Source organism: Callithrix jacchus, chromosome X (assembly GCF_049354715.1).
Source record: "Callithrix jacchus isolate 240 chromosome X, calJac240_pri, whole genome shotgun sequence".
Classification (NCBI taxonomy): Eukaryota; Metazoa; Chordata; class Mammalia; order Primates; family Cebidae; genus Callithrix; species Callithrix jacchus.
In genome coordinates, this window is record NC_133524.1 from 45,486,810 (window position 1) to 45,493,678 (window position 6,869).

Sequence of the window (6,869 nt, forward strand, 5' to 3'; positions counted from 1 at the left end):
TATTATCAGCTTTTTTATTAATTTGTCTATCAACTGACACCTGGGTTTTTTCATAACCTAAGTGAATAATGGCCATTGTGAATAACGCTGCAATGACTGTAGGAATTCTGACATATTTACAGCGTAATAATTTCATTTCCTTTGGATTTACATCCAGAAGAGGAATTGCTGGGTCATATGATAGTTCTATTTTTAATTTCTTTACAAACCTCCATACTGCCTTCCATAATAGCTGAACCAATCTACATTTCTACCAACAGTGTACCATTTCTCCACAACACTGACTTTCTTTTTTTTTTTTTTTTTTTTTGAGTCAAAGTCTGGCTGTGTCACCCAGGCTGGAGTGCAGTGGCACCATTTTGGCTCACTGCACCCTCCACCTCCCAGGTTCAAGCGATTCTCCTGCCTCAGCCTCCTGAGTAGCTACAACTACAGGTGCCTGCCACCACGCCTCGCTAATTTTTGTATTTTTAGTAGAGATGGGGTTTCACCATGTTGGCCAGGCTGGTCTCAAACTCCTGACCTCAAGTGATCTGTCCGCCTCGGCCACCCAAAGTGCTGGAATTACAGGCGTGAGCCACCGCGCCTGGTCAGTAAATTGTTTTTTGAAAAATTTATACAATTCATGCAAATTTTTATATCCTGCCCTTCCTGTTCTAACTGCATCTAAAGTAACCAAACAGGTGATGAAGAAATGTTTTTTCCTAAAAAACTCATGTTTATAAATTATTCATTCCAGCCAGGCATGATGGCTCATGCCTGTAATCCCAGCACTTTGGGAGGCTGAGGTGGGTGGATCTTGAGGTCAAGAGATCGAGACCATCCTGGCCAACATGTTGAAACCCCGTCTCCACTTCTAAAAATACAAAAATTAGCTGGGCATGATAGCGTGTGCCTGTAGTCCCAGCTACTTGGGAGGCTGAGGCAGGAGAATCACCTGAACCCAAGGGGCAGAGGTTGCAGTAAGCTGAGATCACGCCACTGCACTCCAGCCTGGTGACAGAGTGAGACTCCATCTCGGAAAATAAATAAATAAAAATTAAATAAAATAAAAGGTCTTTAAAAACTGTAACAGTGCTAGAAAACAGGTACCATTCGCGGATGAAAAATTTTGTGAAGGCTGGTCACGGTGGCTCACTCCTGTAATCCCAGCACTTTGGGAAACCGAGGCAGGCAAATCACCTGAGGCCAGGGGATCAAGACCAGCCTGGCCAACATGGGGAAACCCATCTCTACTAAAAACACAAAAATTAGCTGGGTGTGATGGTGTACACTTGTAGTCCCAGCTACTCAGGAGGCTGAGGCAGGAGAATCACTTGAACCCGGGAGGTGGAGGTTACAGTAAGCAGAGATAGTGCCACTGCATGCCAGCCTGGGCAACAGAGCAAGACTCCATCTCAAAAAAAAAAAAAAATGTGACATTTAGGACATCTGAAAAAACAGATTAGAAGAGAAATAGGAGGACATAAACCCACAGATCAGTCATCAGAAGGTTTCCTGTCAAAGAAGCCTTGGAGAAAGGGGGAAGGGGTCATATGGTTGCCTAATGTTCTGTATTTTCAAAACTTATCGGCATGAATAGACACAATTAGATTCCTTTCTCTCCACCATGCCCTTTTCTCCCTCACCTGAACAGAACTGCTGGCGGTAAAATCTAAGAATGTTTCTCTAAAGAAACTGGCTCCAAGGAGGGTGTCAAAATGAGTAAAACTGGCACTATTCCAGGGACAGGGAATAGGAAACACAAAACGGCTGCATTTGCACGGATTCCGGGGATTGAGATGTGAACATCCTTCAGGGCCATTGATCACAGTGCCTTTCATGCTTCAGAGCTATTGGCAGGTTCAGGCTAAGGCTACAGTCTAGCTGAACTCACATAAACGGAACTGTAAGAAAGTTGCATCCGCCAGGCGCAATGGCTCACACCTGCAATCCCAGCGTTTTGGGAGGCTGAGGTGGGCAGATTACCTGAAGTCAGGAGTTCAAGACCAGCCTGTCCAACATGGCAAAACCCCGTCTCTACTAAAAATATATATAAAAATTAGCCAGGCATGGTGGCGCGTGCCTGTAGTCCCAGCTACTTGGGAGGCTGAGGCAGCAGAATCGCTTGAACCCAGGCGGCAGAAACTGCAGTGAGCCAAGATCGTGCCACTACACTCCACACTCCAGCCTGGGTGACAAAGAGAGACTCCATCTCAAAAAAAAAAGTTGCATCCTTATTCAACAGTAGAGTGTTTGTCATAATAATGTGTAGAACTTCATAGAAATTTAATAAATTGGTAGACAAGAATGTGAAAAATGGTGTTATAGAGCTAACTCCACATCTACCATAATAGGAAGTTCAATTCACTTATCATAATAGGAACTCTAAAAAATATGGTTGTAGTAAATGCCAACAGAAACAACTATTAAAATGTAGTTGAAACTTCTCTAGGGAAAAAGCCACTAAACTGGAGAGAGGTGAAACAGAGAAATGCTCCTTTTCTTTTCTTTTTTTCTTTTTTGAGACAGAGTTTTGCTCTTGTTGCCCAGGATGGAGTGCAGTGGTAGAATCTCGGCTCATTGCAACCTCTGCTTCCAGGATTCAAGCAATTCTCCTGTCTCACCCTCCTGAGTAGCTAGGACTACAAGCATACGCCATCACGCCAAGCTAATTTTTGTGTTTTTAGTAGAGACAGGGTTTCATCATGTTGGCCAGGCTGGTCTTGAACTCCTGACCTCAGGTGATCCTCTCGCCTCAGCCTCCCAAAGTGTTGGGACTACAGAATGAGCCACCACACCTGGCTGAAATGCTCCTTTTCTTTCAGCTTCTAAAGCATGTATCTGCTTTGTTAAAAGCAACATAAAAAATTCAGAAAAGTTAAAAATAAAAAGCCCTTTAAAATATCAGTAACTTACTAATTTTAAACTCCTTTTTCTAACCATAAATTAATATGTACTCACTGTAAAGACTTTGGACAATACAAAAATGTTGGGAAAAAAGTGAAAATCTTGCAAAACAATCTCTCAAAGATAATCACTATGAATATTTGTGTGTATAATTATGCTCACCCGGGTATTTCTTCCAAAAAATGGAATCACATTGTTGGTAACCTGATTTATCACTAACATGCGGATATCTTTCTAGACCAATTTATACAGCTCTACATTGCTCTTAATAATTGTATAGAGTGGCCAGGCATGGTGGTTCATGCCTGTAATCCCAGCACTTTGGGAGGCCGAGGCGGGCAGATTGCCTGAGCTCAGGAGATCAAGACCATCCTGACTAACATGGTGAAACCCTGTCTCTACTAAAATACAAAAATTAACTGGGTGTGGTGGTGCATGCCTGTAATCCCAGCTACTCGGGAAGCTAAGGCAGAAGAATTGCTTGAACCCAGGAGGCGGAGGTTGCAGTGAGCCAAGATCGTACCACTGCACTCTAGCCTGCCGATACAGCAAGACTCCATCTCAAAAAAAATAGTAATAATTGTATAGAGCTGGGCACAGTGGCACACATCTGTAGTCCCAGCTACTCAGAAGGCTGAGGTGGGAGGTTTGCTTGAGCCCAGGAATTCAAGGCTGTAGTGTTCAATGATCACACCTGTGAAAAGCCACTGCATTCCAGCCTGGGCAATGTAACAAGACCCTGTCTCTTTAAAAAAAATTGCATCGAATTCTATCATTTGAATATGACATAATGCAGTAATAATAACAAAAACAAGGAGAGAAAACAGGCTCTATTGTCTTCATCTTTCATTGTAGGGAACTAGCAGATACCTAAAGTTGATAAATAAAGACTGAAAAATTAAAGTATATTTAAAATAAAGGCAACCACTAGAAAAACTAAAAATCTGTTAGTAATCGAAAGGGAAAAAAATGAATATACACAACATTCCTCTCCTTCCAGAGTGGACATTCAGTATATACTATCCAAACTTAGATAATAAAAATAAGTATATTAAATATATATTTTAAAATACTTTTAAAATTATTTTTATTTACTTTGAGACGGAGTCTCACTGTCACCCAGGCTGGAGTACAGTGGCACAATCTCAGCTCACTGCAACCTCCGCCTCCCAGGTTCAAGCAATTCTCCTGCCTCAGCCTCCTGAGTAGCTGTGATTACAGGCATGCACCACCATGCCCAGCTAATTTTTGTATTTTTAATAGAGACAGGGTTTCATCATGTCGGTCAGGCTGGTCTTGAACTCCTGACCTCATGATCTACTCGCACTGGCCTCCCAAAGTGCTGGGATTACAGGCATGAGCCACTGTGCCCCACTATTTTTTTTTTCTAAATACAGATGGGGTCGGGGTGGAGAAGTCTCACTTTGTTGCCCAAGCTGGTCATGAATTCCTGGCTTCAAACAATCCTCCTGCCTCAACCTCCCGAAGTGCTAAGATTGCAGGTGTGAGCCACCATGCCTGGCCTCAAAAAAAAAAATTTGTTTCTTAGTATTGGTTGTTCCATAAAAGGGAACGAGGATGGGCATTAATTTTATACCTTTCTGTTATCACAAATGTACCTACTATTATAAAAAGATATTCATAATGCATAACTGAAAGTAGTTACTTACTAAATAGGATATAAACTATGACTCAATTTTTACAAAATATACACATACATGATCATACACAGGAATAAAAAGACTCCAGGATCTGAACAATAAGTATCCCTAAATATATCAGAAAGTTCCTATGTATTCTTTATATTGATTTTTCTATAACAAACATATTTCATTCATATTATATTTGAAATAAGAAAACAAAAATAATCTATTTTTGTAAGGGGTAATGGGAAGATTATCATAAAATTAAAAATCAATCAAAATGTTCCTACATATCTTTCAAAGCCTCTGCCTCAAAATAAATATACTCCATATACCCAACGTTGTTTTTGTTTTTGTTTTTTGAAACAACAGTCTCGCTCTGTTGCCCGGGCTGGAGTGCAGTGGTATAATCTTGGCTCACTGCAACCTCCGCTTCCCGGGTTCAAGGAATTCCTGTGCCTCAGCCTCCCAAGTAGCTGGAATTATAGGCACCTGCCACCACGCCCAGCTAATTTTGGTATCTTTAGTAGAGATGGGTTTTTGCCATGTTGGCCAGGCTGGTTTCAAATTCCTGACTTCAGGTGATCCGCCTGCCTCGGCCTCCGAAAGTGCTGGGATTACAGGCATGAGCCACCATGCCCAGCCTCTATATACTCAAGTTTTAATAAATCTTGCAAATAGCCTTTATGCCCTCAAATATAAACATCTCCATTTTGTCAAAGGCAGGCTACATACGCTTTTCATTGCAACCAAATCCCACAGTCATTTTTGATGGAGCCTCCGATTCACTGGACTGCTACAGAGAGGGAAGAGTTTTCTACAGGCTGACAGTAAATCTGACACAGTAATATGCTTTTCACATACTTGATCACACATCACAATACTAACTGAATACCTACTGTGAGCAAAGCTACATGCTTTACAAGTGAGAAATTGATTAACACATACAACTGTTCCAAGTAGACTCCAACCTTGTGGGAGAAAACAGCATGGATAAGAGACAGAACAAGGACCATTAACAGAGAGGGGACGGTGTGGAGAGTACTGTTAATATTCTGTACTTGCACACAAATATTTTCAAATATGACATACTTAGAAATGTATAGGTAAAAGTGAAATGCTACCTTTTTCAGTTTTCAATCTATGTTCAAACTCTCAAAGTAGTTATCCCTACTACTCATTTACCACTAAGTCATATGCCAAGTTCTCCTATATTATGTAACTTTTCATGCAGGAATATTTATGTCTATTCCATTGAAAGCTCAATGGCAGAGATTTCTGTGCTCCCCACATTCTTAGTTTATCATGCACAGAGCACTGTATTTTCAGAAATGAACAAAATGATCCAGTGACTAGAGCTCTCCACAGCAGCCTGCCTCACTGTATCATAAGAGCATCATGCAAGTGTGGCACACAGAATGTGACCTGATCATACTCATGAAGATTTGTCCTTTTTAATTCCACAGCAACAAAAAGCTTGGCAAGGCAGAAACAAATAAGAGCTCAAAGAAAAAACGAGTATTCATGAGTAGAATCACTTCCTATTAAGAAGTCTAAGTTTTATTTAGCATTATATCTGAGGCACTAATGAGAATAAGGAAGAAACCAAAGATAGAGCCCACATTAAATTTTAAGGAGTCTCATAATGAAAGCATGCAGCCTGTAACCAAACTTAAAGATATGAAATGTCATATATTTACAATACAAATACGCTATAGCTACTTCTTATCAAAAGGAGATGGTCTGAGTATCTGGAAAGACTTTCTAATATGAAGACTCTAATACATATTGTTCTGTTGCTTTTTCCAATTCCAACCTAGAACTCTATGGGTAAAACTAACAACACAGAAAGCTTTTTTGGGCAAAGGAGCCTCTGAGGGAGTGTGACACCGGCCCTGAGAAAAAACTGAACTGGCCTAGTGTTTAACCAATATAATGCTACCAAAAGCCTGAAATCTTGGTATTTACATCTAACACTAGATTAAATCAAGAAGACAATTCTCTTCAAGCTACAATTTCACAATTATATTTTCTTAGAAATCACTGTTCATCAGAGAGTAAATTTATACTATACTACTAAGTATTTTAAAGTGACTTTGGCCTCTTGGTAATGAAGGGACCAAAATAATGATTTTTAGGAATCAAAAGCAGATGCATTCAAGGTTAATTAAACCAATCAGTGATCTAACTATATGTAACCCCAAAATAATTCTGCCCAGACTGCCAGGATAAACAAACAAAAAAATTAGAGGTTTACATTTAAGAAGATATGTTTAAAACTACAGACATCAAAAAAGAAAAAAGAGCTTTAGACATGTTGTAGTATTTCCCTAGAAG